Source organism: Falco cherrug, chromosome 4 (genome assembly GCF_023634085.1).
Source record: "Falco cherrug isolate bFalChe1 chromosome 4, bFalChe1.pri, whole genome shotgun sequence".
Classification (NCBI taxonomy): domain Eukaryota; kingdom Metazoa; phylum Chordata; class Aves; order Falconiformes; family Falconidae; genus Falco; species Falco cherrug.
The window spans coordinates 98,113,315-98,125,445 of NC_073700.1; the positions used below are offsets into that span (position 1 = coordinate 98,113,315).

At 37.0% G+C, this 12,131-nt stretch overlaps 1 long non-coding RNA gene across 1 annotated transcript in view; it reads left to right on the plus strand.

Moving 5' to 3' along the window:
* Positions 1-9,371: 9,371 nt before the first annotated feature.
* The window catches only part of LOC114015328 (uncharacterized), a 111,420-nt gene continuing 108,660 nt past the window's right edge, over positions 9,372-12,131 (plus strand). The window contains exon 1 of the long non-coding RNA XR_003559185.2: positions 9,372-9,503. This is a non-coding gene — a long non-coding RNA (uncharacterized LOC114015328). The remainder of the gene's footprint in view (positions 9,504-12,131) is intronic.

Genomic DNA, 12,131 nt, shown 5'->3' on the forward strand with positions numbered 1-12,131 from the left:
TTCTGGCAATATAATAAAACATCCACTGTCTGGATATATGTAGGCTCTGCTAAGTGGTTGTTGGCTACTTGATCAGGACAATCCACACCTGAACTATTCATCAGTGTCCATGTAGTGCTGGATCTGATGACGCTCTTGTTGAACACACAGCTGATTGCAGTAGGTGGGTCAGCATTGTGTGAGATTTCATAGAAGAGTTCAGATCATGAACAGCGTACTCTCAAATCCTTATTTGCATCCAGTAAAATTGTGTTAAATCTTTTGAGGGCTGGTGAGGGCTGCTTTCAAGTTGATTACCAGTGTATCAGAAAACACGCTGTCATCTCCAGACATAAATAATATGATGATGAACTGTTTGATCAAAGCATTTTGAAGTGGCATCAGTGACCAAATTCTAGAACACTACTCAGCATAAGGTCCACACTTCAGGTTAATCAGTATCTAATACTTCAGGCATGTTTTAACATAATAGGGAGATGAATTCAGGTTAGTTTGTTGGTTTTGTGTAAAAACCTCTTCCCTCTTATGAGTCTGAATCACTATCTTGAATTTATTCAGAGCCAATTCTTTCATTTTAAAATAATGCTATTAAGATAATTACTAAAAGTGCATATTTAAATTCAAATGTAGATCTTAATGTATTTATTTTTTGTATTTGTTAGAGAATAACTCCTGAATATTAATTTTTCTGGTGAATATTCACCTGTCTATATTTTCATTACTAACAAAAACAAAGAGCAAAGAACCTTTCATAAGACTTACAGAAATTCAAATGATCATGTTTCATTAGAATCATGTTATCTTGCTAGAAATACAGAATTAAGGGGTTTTGGCACAAATTAATTATTTACATTTTTCCTTTATTTTCATTATTTTTCTGTTACTGTCCTTGATTATGATATACTTGATTCATTACTGTTATTCAGCAGTGAACAGTGTTTCAGCCCAAGCCCCCAAGCATGGATCAAACATATTACAGTACTTTAGCAGTGCTATAATTTGGGTGAGTTATACTTCTGCTTTCCTCCGTGGAATTTTTTGAACTCCCTTGATGGTTTCCTTGCTTGGAGAGAAGAAGTGGTTCATCATATGTGTCCCAGCTGTGTTTTGTCCTTGGTGAGGACTCTGCTGAAGCTCACAGGGAGTGTGTAGGTATGAAACAACTGAACTACAGATTTAGTGAGAGCATTATTTTCTCATCATGTGCTTCGTAAATATCAATATTTCTGAATTGAAAGAATTTAACTTTTGGTTGAACTCAATTGTTTTTCAGGCATTTGTGTGTTCAGCCAGGCTCACCTATTTCAGCAGCTCGGTAGCTTTTTAATCCCTGTGATGTATCAGTTAGCAGTAGTGTGACAATATGGCAGTCATTGTGAGTTGCATCCAAGAGCCTCTTTGATAAAGGACATGATGCCTGAGTTTGGGGAGCCAAGATTTGCACCTGAAGCCAGAAGCAGATCGCATTTCTCTGACTGTAGAAGCATGAGGAGCAGCTTTCCACTGAGAGTGGAAAAAGAGACTGGCAACAGCCTGTGTGGTGTTCCTCAGGGGAGTTAGTGGCTGAGCAGGGTGACTGACATCTTCTGTACTAACTGTCTTGTCAGGATAGCAGCAACCACGGTATTACAGATCCTTCCAAACTGCTCTGTGGAGCAGCCAAACTATATACCATTTGACGGTAGCTTTTATTTATTTATTTAGTTAGTTAGTTATAATTTGCATATAAGATTTGACCATGCTTGGATTAAGGGCCAAATCCTGCTCCTTTAGAATACTGACAAATAAAAATTTTCATTAGGGCTAAGCACTGATGTGCGTATCTGTGTACAGCAAGGTGGTAACTGAGGTTTCCTTGGCACCATGTTTTCCTTCCAGTCCAGTACTTCAGTACTCATGGGGTTGATTCTCTCCTGATCCTTTTCTTTTTTCATCTTAAGCAGAACATTTGTATGTATGTTTTTTCCATGCCAAAATGGATTTTTGTTTATACAGTGTACAAGTTATTTCACATTAAATGCACTGGAAAGGTTTATAGAAATGAGAGCTTTGCAAGCAGGTTGCTATTTCAGACTTTGCAATATCTAGTATTAAATATTTTGTTCAAAACAAAAGGAAAGGAAAAACCCTCAGCCAGGCTTTATTGCAATTAATATTTTGCCTGGTACTACATGGCTAGAATAAGTTATTTTTAAGAATGCCTCAGTGAATTAGGGGGCTACAAGCTCTTTACTGTAGTGATGTAGGTATGCTGGAGCTTTGATGCTGACGGTTAAGTGAAGATGGATCTGAGGTTCTTGAACATTTTTGCCTGGTTTGATTTATCATACTGCTAAAAATTACAAATAGATCTTATCTAAACCCCTACCTCTGTAGGCATGCTTAAATTTGGAGGTGTTTTAAATGCTGACAAGGTTCCAATATGCTTTATGAGACACTGCACACAAACCTTGAGTATGAATAACAGATATCCCAAATAGGAATAAGATTTTTGCGGTGTGACTACATTGTCTCTGAAGTTGTTTACACAGTGGAATAATAGTTTCAGTGTTTAAAAGTGTTGGCTCTGCTTTATGCCTTAGCCAGAAAACCACAATATCAGAAGTAGTCTAGGACATTAATAACCTTATTGTATACTGATGTTAGAGATAATATTGCAGTTCATCATTGTTTGCTATTGTAAATGTTTTGCTGCGCTTTTAGCTGTATCTGTTCTTCCATACCCCTGAGGACACTTACTGTTAAGATGGATTTAGGGTGCTTTCTTTCAAGTACAAAATTGTACAAGAAAAACAAACATTCAGTATTCAAAAGATGGACCTATAGACACAAGAAATTGAAAAACTTTCTCCTAACAGTAATAATTCATTGGGAAGATAGATACAGTGTAAATAGTATCATACATTATGCATTTTTTCTAATGTAATGCTCAATAATGAGGTGGGAAATCGATAGGGTGTTTTCATTATGCCAGTTTAGAAACAAACTTAAACCTGTGTCCTAGTCAACTAGTTATCTGTAAGACCTTACACTGCAAGCCATATCTGCTCATATGCATTCTTTATAAGGTCTCTAAAAGGTGTAGCTATTACATATGTCCTTGGAAAGATTTGAGCCACAGGAGAAAATTTCTAGTCTCTAAATTATCTGTGCTCACAATGGCTTCAGTGCATTTTCTCATAGCTCTTCGCTGTCAAGCTCTCATTTTCCCCTTGCTTTTGTAACAGCTCTGGTGTTACACCTGAACCTTTTCTGAAGTTGAACGTCATGGGTTTCTTCACCTTTTTCTTGGTTCTTTGACTTGCTAGTTAACTTCATTAAAAGTAGGCTAATTAGAGGGAAAATGAAAAATAGTTTGGTATCATTACTGAACACAGTGAAATGTACTACATGGGAGAGAAATGGGAGGAAGGTCTTCATAGATCAGTTTGGTTTTGCTTGCTAGCCCAAGGATGATGAAGCCAGCTAGGGCTTATCTTTTTCTCCCAGAAAAGCAGAACATAAAGTAGAAAAACAGAACATAACACTTGACTGTGCTCTGCATCCTCAGCTTAATGTAGCTGGAATTATTTGCTAGTAAACGTTTAAGAAGAGTGGTTATTACTGCCACATCCAGACTATATACAACCTCGGCACATACAAATTTGTACAACCTCTGCCACTGACATATCCCCCTTTTACTGTGCTTCAAAATATGATTTTTACTTTATCGCTTTGAGACAAGTCCATACATACAAGTGGGTTAAGGACTCTAGATGCCAAGATACAGAAGTCATCTGTCTGCCATCTCTGAGAAGGAAAAATGTAAAAGGTGCCCTTGTCCTTTTGTATTGCACTGTTTATATACTCAAAACAGCACAACATTGACTCCAGATGGCTTTCTCCACTTTCTGGTTGCCACAGACTGTTTTCTTTGCAAGCTCTATATGGAAGATAGTTGTCTCAATGAGCATTTTAGGTTCTGCTCCAGGAACCAGTAACCTTTTAGTCAAACAATATTCTGAAGCATAATTTTTAGTTACCCAAGTCAGTTTTTACTGGGTCAAGCACACTGCACTAGCCTGTAGTGAACAGATGATTCCAGGGCAAGTTTGAAGTTCAGCTAATACAAATTTGTTGCTCATCCACACTGGAATTTTCACACTTTGTTTAATTTGTGATAGTGCTTGGACTAGATAGTAAAAATACATTATTTTTTTTAATGTAACAGGATATGAATGACTGGACATGATAAATAATGGAATCTCTTGTAATTGTATCTACATGAATATTTAATATTCTTAGAGCTGTGAATTTATCCCATGTCTGAGAATACTTTGAAGTATCTGACCGAGCTTAATTGTTTGCTTTTGCTCCATCCCTCACATGCTGATGACACAAGTCTGTGGCTGCTTAAGATCACACCATTTTTCAAAAGTTCAGCATGCCTACATGTGCATGGAAAACCGAGGAGCAGACTGAATCTTTGCCCTTTTGTTGCAAGGTCTGTAATAGTGGAAGTGGGAAGAAGCAAGTAAAATTGGTTTTGTCTTTCTCTTTGGAAGTCTGCTTTCCTCTTGTACAGTATAGATAACAGGGATTGGCTGCAACAGTCAATACAAATTTCAAAGAGCTCTCAGAGGCTGGATATGGATGCTAGCTGGCAAGCAACGTGCAAGGAATTTCTCAGTGTACTCTGCGAGTGAGAGAAAAGGAGCTTATTAGTACTAGGCATGTTTCAAAACCAAAATGGGTAAAAGTATTTTTTTTCAGCAGTTAATTTTTGAGTAACTGCAAATTAACACATATATCAAATGTATGGTTTAATCATGAAATGACGGTATTTCTCATCTTCTAGGAAGAGGCAAAGGAGAAACAGGAAAATCAAAACAATGGCGTTTGAGAAGATAGATTTCAATAATTTTAAGAGTTCGTAGGATATTCTGTGAAGATCAGATCTGAAGGAAAAAAGAGGTGACAACTCTTTGATAAAATAATATTAAGAGTACAGTGGAAAGACAAATGTAGAAAGAAACCAATCTGGCCAGTTCAGAAGTTCTTCATTGACCTTTAACACAAGCAAGAGGAATACAGAAGTTGAAGTACAGATCAAGTAGCTGGGAAGTCTCAAAGTGCAACATGGGTAGGCAGAGAAAAAAACATCAGAAGGGTCAGGGAACAAAATGAGATGCAGTTAGTGAGGAACATAAAAAGTAACTGGAAATCACTCAAAAAGTACATTAGTTATAAGATAAAGAACAAGAAAAATTTGTCCACTACTGACTCTGATCCACTACTGAGGATAGTATGTTAAAAGTTGTTTCTTTTCTATCAGCCTTCACTTAAAGCTTAACAGCAATCTTTCAGAATTAATACTAGTGACAAGTGAAGACAATCTCAGCTTTTAGGGGGGTACACCGTGCCAAACAGTACTTAGACATATCTGATATTTTAAGATTGATGACTACTTCTGTCTCTGTTGAACAACTGACCAAAGCTATCTGAGGTATCTTGAAGGTTCATGAATGACAGAGGACATACCAGAACACTGAATTAAAATTAAATGTAGTGCTTCTCTTGTTGGAGGACAAGAAGAGTTGGAGATTTATAGCATAATTTTAATACCCAGAACAAGTACTGGTTCTGACAAAATTTTTTTAAAAACTAAGACAGTAATGAGATGAGTAAACCCTTCTCCTCTCTTGCCATTTCCTTGCCTCCCTGCAAATGCAAGAAAAATGAGTGTAATTTAAGATGACAAGCCAGAGTCTGACCCTGCACGACTCAATACTTAGTTGTAGCAGCCCATGCAATTCGGCTTTCTAGCACAGTTCTCCCTAGGCATCAGGAAAAGTTCCTGTAGTTACAGATGTAGAAATTACTGGCATATTAGCCAGAACAAATACCTAGCTGTCAGTTTAAACAAACTTTCTGGACTGTTTTGTGTAGAACCAAGGTATTAGGTTCTCACTGGAGAATTTCTTCCTTTGTTTGATTTTGTGTCTATTTCTTATTAAGTATTGCCAGCTTAGTTTTAAATGCATAATGAGTTTAGCCAGCCACATTCGGTAGCACGCGTTCAGTTTTCCATGGTGGTGGGAGTCCAAAGAACACTGAAGCAAAGGGGAAATCTGCATTCACATTTTATCTGATACTGAACAGAGAATGTGCCACCAAGCCTATAATCAATGTTTATTAAAGGAAGGAATAAATATTTCATGACCTTCCAGTCCTTGATATAGCTGTCTCTTTTATTTAATAAGCAGAAGAGGTTTATAGTGTTTGCCCAGCCATTTCCCAAGATATGTTTTTTCATTATGTGACTTTATTGCTTCTTGCTGTGTTAAGGTCCTACATTGTCTTGTCTATTCTCTGACTGAGATACATTTGTCAGAAGATCAAGTGCTATGGATCGATGGACCGCCAGTGAAACTGTTGTAGGAACATTGATTTGCAACAGGTGAATGTTGGCTCTTATTCTTCACAAATTGCCAATCTCATTAACTACTTAGAAACCAAGTTTAAAAAAAAGTATCCAGCACAGACCAGAAAACCACAGGAATTTCATTTTATAGAAGATGTAAAAAAAAAAAAAGAAAATAAATAAATGTTTAGCATGAAATAAAGCCAAGACACATAAATGTAGAGAAGCTGATTATTCAAGGAGAGTGAGTATTCCAAATGATAAGAATAGTGAACAATGCCATGATTTGGTCATCTACCTGAGATTTGAGAGACTTGGTTTTTTTCAGCCTGTGCTTCAAATCAAATAAAAAAAGAAAAAAAATCCCATCTGTTCTCACTGAATTACCTAGGTGTGGAGTTAATTTGTCCTGCTCCAGATTCCATCCTGGAGCTGATACATTTTAATTAAAATCAATGTTTCCAGAAATGTCATTTTTGACATTTGTTTTTTGACAGAACAGCATTCTTCAGTGGGAAGTAATTATCTATACAATATAGCCGTTATTTTTTGTCTGAACTCTTAATTGTATCCATATCACAGCTGGTGTGAGAATGGTTCCTTTTGCACATAACTTTTCAAAGCAAGCCAGCTTGGTATTGCTTCAAAATAAGAAAGGAAAACTATGTTTAACAAATGGGGATCCACGGAACATAGTATATAGGCAGTGTGCAAATGGTCACGAGGGAGATGCTCTCCTCCTGGGGATTGGTAACTGTACAGCTCATTTACGATTTTCTCATATAGTTCTTGCTGAATCCATCAAAGTTTCTAAATACTATTATGGCTTCATAAAACCTAATTAACATGGAATTTCATCTGCACTGCACTGCATTGCAGCAATTGCTTATAGCACTTTTGAAAGTCTTCATACTACGCATTCTGGCCTGATCATGATTGTTCAAATCACTTGTCTGAATGGAATGAAAATGCACTTGTGTTTCATGGAAAAAGGAAAAAAAAGTATAAACTTGACACATACGATGAATAAACAGCCAGCAAAAAAAGTACAGAATAGAATCTTATTATTAGATGCTATCGAATTTCTAACAAGTCACATACAATTGCTATTGCTACACAATTAACAGCAGCAGACCCTTTATATGACTACTCAGGTCTGTAGAAATTGTCTTTAAAATGAAGACTGAATAATAATAATATGGAAATGCAGTGGAGAAAGGTCTTGTTTGAGTTAAAGATAGAACATTATTGTGGAAATGCAGCCAAGAAAGATCCCATTTTACCCATTTTCTCCTGTGTGGCTCTTACCTTGCTTCACGTTAATTTTCACACTTTTGTCTTTTCTTTATCATTTATGAATTTTTGTTACTTATAGTTTCTAAGCATGTTGGATATTTCAGCCAAAGCTGAGTGCTGTGATTTGCACTCACATGGATGCCTATACAAAGTCTGTGCTAGTAGAATTTTAAGGCAAATCTGTTCCTTGCTGTTGCGAATCTGAACAAGTGTACTGTGCTGCGCTGCAACGATATTCCTCGTTACAACACAGTCACAGAGTGCGTGTGGCAGTCTGTCAGGCTGGAGAGCTACCATCTTCTCCATGTGAGAAGACATTTGTCAAGGTTGATACAGGGACACGGGGATACAGAAAAGGGAACCAGTGTCACACAAACCTGGGACTATGTGACTGTATTCTTTCTATATTAATTTATGTGAAATTGGCACTTCATGATTCATGTGAAGTATGTGGGGGGAGAGAGAGGGTTTTTTCCAAGTATGAATTTGACGCTATGGCCAGGAAAGCCTGAATTTACACATAAAGAAAAACATGGATAGAAGTTTAATTCTAATTACAATTATTTTTATTATTTTATCCACGCATTAATACACTTTTACAAATACATTATTTTTAGCTTTTGCATCAGGAGGCCTCACAAGTCTCTGTAGTAGCTGGAAGTTGTTGCTCAAACAATTAAGTAATCTGAGACTTTGCAAGACTGCAAGGGTGTGGTTTCTACCTCCTTCAACTGAAAGATGAGATTGGAACGGTATGAGGTTTTGAGTTTTCTAGTGGTTGTTTTTTATGTATATATTTCTATAACATATATTTGTATATTTACATCAAATGTATTTATAATAGTTATATTTATATTATAACTATTTTTATATAATTATACTATCATATTTTATAAATCAGAAGTATCTCCAAGTTTCAGCAGTTTGCCCAAACGGTCATGCAGTCTGATCATGAACAGATTATTGTTTGAGAACATAGGGTTAACACACTGGAGGGAATCAATGATTTGAAAATTACAAAAATTATTTGTATCTCTACCTCTGTAGAGGGACTTTGTCCTTCCTATAACATGCTGATAATGTGGCGCTTTTCACAAGAGCATGAGGTAGTTCTTTCTCCCAACAAACAGATAATCATCAGTTATCTTCACTACAGATTCAGAGAAACAAGTAATGATACGGTATGAACATCCACATAGGCAAATCAGCTTATGCCTTCAGAAGTGTTTTTAGGTAGAACTCAGTGATTGTTCTGTGAAAGAGTAGGTTAAACTCACGTAAACCTCATCTGTGGTAGTATATTTTTGCTTCAAAGCAAGGGAGAATCATTTGAACAAATCACCAAAACCTCTTGTTAGACTCCAGTCTCTTACCCAGATATCAAGATTAATTTTAAAAGGTTTGATTACATCTTTGTGCACTGAACAGTCTTCATCTGCCACTAAAATGTAAAGCAAAATTTGTATCCTTCCTGCTGTCATGTGAATGCAGACCTTCCCCTAGCCTAGTTTAATAAATCTGTTTAAGGAAGTTTCCAAGGACAGAATAAATCTTTCTAGTTTGTGTCTCAATTCAGTAACGTTCTTCCCTCTTTTTTGCAGGGTAAACTAATGGTATCTTTAAAGTTTATATGTTGCATTTCATTGATGATAGGTGAGAAGATGCCATTTGGGTACCAGATAAGTGAGTGACAATGGGAAGGAGGCGTCTGATGTTCTGTAATGGCTTTGGTTTGTGGACACTTTTCACCGGGACTACTATTGTGCAGAAATGAGAATGCATTCCCATTTACCTGTAATGAGAGGTAAGTGGAACTTGCTTTCTCAGTCTTTTATCGAAGGAAGGAAGCTGCTTAGCTTATCACTCCTGATCTAAAGTACCAGCTTTGCTTGTTGTATTCATTTCTCATTAGCTTTTCAATTCATTCGCTATTAAGATGAAAGCCAGGATTAGAAAAAATGCAGTCCTATACTTTTCACAGGTTTCCGACTGTTTTAAATTTGCTGCATTGCCACATACTTTTAGTCTTTCTTTCCTGGAGAAGTTGGAAATTGGTTCCTATCTAGTCAAATAATAAAGAAAAGCATCTCTGGTTGGTTTTTGGTTGGTTGGTTTGGTTTGGTTTTTTAATAAAGACATTACAAATTGGGGTATTTAGCAGAAAAATCAACGTCGTACTGAAGAGACCTCCCTTTCTTAGCTAATAAAAAATGCTTCTGAATCTTATGTTGCTGGTACATCTTTCAGGGTTGAATGTGCAACCAGTATGTTTGGTAGCAAGAACTTACATACATGCACACACAGGACTTAATTTGAAATAAAATTACACGATGAAGGTGGAGAAGTTGGGAATCACATAGATAAGGCATTCATAGCTTGGCATTTTTGATGAGGGAAATGAACTCTGGTTTTGTTTGAATGATGAAGATTTAGTTTATTTGTCCAATAAAATGGTGATGATATTAGAGACCAGAGCGCTATTTTGTTAAGCTCTGTAAAAACACATGGAAGACAGGTAGTGAATGGTCTAGAGAGCTCACAGCAAAACTGTGAAGACAGTCTGTGTTACTCCAGAGGTCAGGAATTGAAGAGACCTGAATAGTACGTGGAGTTCACATTCTGAATAAGTTAGTTTGTATGAGATTAAATGAAAAACAAACAATCAATGAGTGGACAAAGGACAATTGTTTTAAAAATATTTAAAACTGATCAGAAGGTGAAAACAAATTTCTTAAGACCATGAAAGAGAGCTGGAGAAAAGGAAAAGAACCGTGTTAACTCAAACTCTACCTTTAGCAAAAACTGCAAATATCTGAGCCTCCCTCTTTTCCCCACCACGTCTCTGCCCCTGTGATAGCGGTGACCGTGTTAGCCTAAAGTCCTCCACTGAAAACCAGGTTTCGGCAAGAAAGATGGAGGATTGTTTAAGTCTTTTAAGACAAGGCACAAGCTAGAAACAGACTGTTCCTGATGAAACACCCACTGGGGCTGTTTCTGTTCTCATTGCTATTTGTTTTATTTCTTCACCTCAAACAAATGACTGGAGAAATGAAAAAAAGACAAATTTGCTGCCATTGAAAGGGATGGCTGTATGTATTACTGTGCTGACTATCCTCACATGCTATTCGGTGTATATTGTTGTTTTGCTTCATTTCAACAGTAATACTTTACTGTGCTGTAGATTGCAGACCACAATGGGACAGTTTGTGACTAATTTTGAAAGCCAAATGCTTTCTTGGAGAAGTGGATCTACCTTACATGTATCTGCATCATGCTGCTCTGTAGGTGTGGTTTTCTCAGAGGTTGAATCAAGTCAGCACACTGGCTGCCAACACGGTGAAATATTATTGAACCATACAAAAGCAGTGGAAGACGAACTGTCAGTCACTGTGATGAGATAAAGAAGAAAACATTATTCAATAAAGTAAAGCTAGTTTACCATCATTGTACATCTAATTTGGAACAGAAACCAATTTGGCTGAACCTCAGCAGTGTTTTTTATAAGGCTACCTAGCCAGCTTTTTAAGCAGGTGAATCACAGCATAGTTCTTTCCAGAATTCAAAGAATTCTGTAGCTAGAGATCTACCAAATTGTTAGTGGTATGGAAAAAATAACTAGAGAACAAACTGTTAACTGCTTTTTTCCACTATAAAAATTCAAGACATGACTAAAAGTATCACACTGCCTGTTTGAAATCCAGAAAACAGTGGCTCTTAACCACCATGACATGTAGTTACACTGTGGAACTTCTTGTCACAGGATGTTGTGGATGCTAAGAGTTTACTTGGGTTTAAAGAGCAAATAGACAAGTTTGCAGAACTCTGTGCAGGTCTATTAAATACAAAGACTCTGCTCTGACTCTGGAAATCCCTGATTCCCCAATTGTTTAAGGCTGGGAGACCTAGCATGATGTTTGCCCTGTTTTGTCTTGTGTCATGGATACAATACTATTAGATACAGAGTACTAGACTGGGTGGACCTTTGTTCTGACACAGAGCAATGCAGCAATTCTAATGTAGGCTGCTCCTAGATACTTGCTTAAAAAATACGTACTAGATGTATCCTATTCCCTTCTGGGGTTTTTTTGTGTTTTTTTTTTTTTTTCTTTTTTTCTGTTTCTCTATTTGACAAGTAGCCAGGTACCAGCACTGGGTCTGTTTTGGGAAGATTGTCTACCAGTGCAGCGCAGTGTGGTGGTTTGACCCTGGCTGCCAGGTGCCCACCAAAGCTGTTGTATCACCCCACTCCTCAACTGGACAGGGGACAGAAAATAAAAGAAAGGGCTTGTGGGTCGAGATAATGACAGGGAGATCACTCACCAATTACCATCACAGGTGAAACAAACTTGACTTGGGGAAAATTAGTTTAATTTATTAGCATTCAAATGACGATAAAGCACCTTCCATGCATCCCCTCCCTTCTTCCCAGACT